Source organism: Mizuhopecten yessoensis, unplaced genomic scaffold (genome assembly GCF_002113885.1).
Source record: "Mizuhopecten yessoensis strain PY_sf001 unplaced genomic scaffold, ASM211388v2 scaffold4839, whole genome shotgun sequence".
Taxonomy (NCBI): Eukaryota; Metazoa; Mollusca; class Bivalvia; order Pectinida; family Pectinidae; genus Mizuhopecten; species Mizuhopecten yessoensis.
The window spans coordinates 506,158-508,872 of NW_018405747.1; positions in this window are offsets into that span (position 1 = coordinate 506,158).

Below are 2,715 nucleotides of genomic sequence, written 5' to 3' on the forward strand. Positions count from 1 at the left end.
ATTCCATTATATGCATTCTCATGTATTCTAGACAGGAAATCAATAATTGAAATGAATGATAGATTCTATGTTTTATGACCAAAAAAATCCAACAAAATACACTGCAAATCATTTCTGTTTTTATTAGCTCACCTGGTTCGAAAGACCGTCCGTCCATCGTCTGTACGTCCGTCAACAATTTCTTTAAACAACTTCTTCTTCTTAACCCAACTAAATTTGATTGGAAGCATTCCTAGGTAATAAAGAATAAAGACATTCGAAACAGTACATTTGAATTTTATTATAGTAGAGTAGATCAGTCCCGTGAAGTGATGCCTGGCAGTAACGGTGCACTTGTGTGTTTACATTAGACGCAGTCGGGATTATTTTAATGACTTTCTTTTTAATTTTGGTAATCAATAACAATATATATAAAATAACCGTAATGTAAATAATGCATATGAGCAGTTTCTTTCTCTTATCAGGGGTGAAATGGATAAAAAAAAAAAACACCCTAAGTCCAAGTGAATAATGGCTTGAGGTTAAAGTCAACTTTTATGGTAATTTGATTACAGAACCAACTAAGTTTTATCAGTATGGCGTGATATATATAGTGATCTGTACAATGTTCCAGTTGAAAATGATGAAGTTAATTACACAGAAAACTTATGAACTCTTTGGTACCACCGTCAAATGTGGATAACAATGATCTAAATTTACCCATTACAAGGAAAGAGGTAGAAGATGCTGTCTTTCGAGCAAAACTTAATAAAGCAGCAGGTATAGCTGCTATTTAGAGCTCGGTTTTATATAACCCAGCGTGCTAAGACCTTTTATTTGATCTTTTAACATTTTGTTTTGTTAACAGTCAAGTACCAGATATTTGGGGACATAACATTATAAATCCTATACTGAAGGCTGGGAAAGATCCAATGTCACCATTAATATCTATCCTATGCAAAATTTATGCTGATATTCTAAACCAGCGTTTATCCAAATGGTAAGAAACAGNTTACAAGTGTGAGATTAATACCAGGTGAGCGATGCAGGCCCATTGGGCCTCTTGTTATGGATTAAAATGCATTATTTTGGTATCCATGGCAACTACTTACAAGCCATAAAATCCTTGTACCATGATATCCAATCAAGGATAAAGATTAACTGTAAACTTACAGAGGCCTTTGAAGTAAAACAAGGATTGAAACAGGGATGTCAAATCTCCACAACAATTTTTTCATTATATATAAATGATCTGGCCTGATATTAAATCACTAGGTAAAGGTGTCAAGGTCGATGATGCACAGGTATCCATACTTCTGTACGCAGATGATATAGCACTTATCGCAACAGATGAGGAGTCGATGCAACATATGTTAGACAAGCTTGGTAGTTAGTGTTAAAAGTGGAAATTAGGCATAAATCTAGAAAGAAAAAAAAGTTGTGCATTTTCGCAATCCATCTGTACCTATAACAAATTTTAATTTTACATGTGGTATAGAAAAAATCCAGAATTTCAAATACCTTGGTTTATGGTTTCATGAACACTTAAATTTACATTTTACTGTACAAGAACTGTGTAAATCTGCAAGTAGAGCATTGTATGCTCCCCATTCCAAGTATGTACATGCTGGAGAAATGTGTTATGAAGTTTACTGTAAGCTGTATGTATCCCTGGTAGAACTGGTGCTATTTTATGGTACTCGAATCTGGGGTCTGAATAAATATAGAGAAGTGGCTATGGTTCAAAATAAAGCATGCAGGTATTTTCTTGGTGCTGGTAGAAAAGCAAGAAATGTAGCCCTTCGAGGAGATATGGGTTGGAATTCATGTGAAGTTAACCAATTAACTGAAACTTTTAGACTATTTACGTATAAAGAATTGCGATGAAAGCAGACTACTGCAGACAATTCATAAGTGGTCATGTTCTATTAGGAAATCCTGGGACTCGCGGGTTGTGAGTCTGATAGCGGAGAAAATGTAAGTGAAGTTTTAACAGCAAATACATAAACGTACTAATGTATGAAGGATATTTAGAATGTCCGGAGTTTTGAAGATGATGATAAGTGGCAGTTGTCTCTGTGGGATGACACAAACACTGTAAATGGTAATAAACTGTGTACAAATAGAACTTACAAGTATGAGCCTGTCACTAGCGATTGTGTAAAATCTGTACATCTCAAATGTAAAAGTTTTTTTATTTAACTTGAGATGTGGCTCTTTGCCCCTTGAAATTGAAAAAGGTAGGCATGCCCGTCCTGTGATTCCTGTCAATAATAGGTTATGTAAATTGTGCAACAATGATGTAGTAAACGAGTATCATTTTTAGCTCACCTGCCCGAAAGGCAAGTGAGCTTATGTTATGGTGCAGCGTCCGGCGTCCGTCCGTCCGTCCGTCCGTCTGTCCGGCGTCAACTTTTTACTTTAAACAACTTCTTCTCAATAACCAAAAGGCCCAGGGTACTGATATTAGGCCTGTAGCATGCTGGGATGAAGGGCTACAAAGTTTGTTCAAATAAATGACCTTGACCCACTTTCAAGGTCACAGGGGTCACATATGTTAAAATCTTCAAACAACTTCTTCTCAATAACCGAAAGGCCCAGGGTACTGATATTGGGCCTGTAGCATGCTGGGATGAAGGGCTACCAAGTTTGTTCAAATGAATGACCTTGACCAGCTTTCAAGGTCACAGGGGTCAAATGTTTTAAAATCTTCAAACAACTTCTCAATAACCAAAA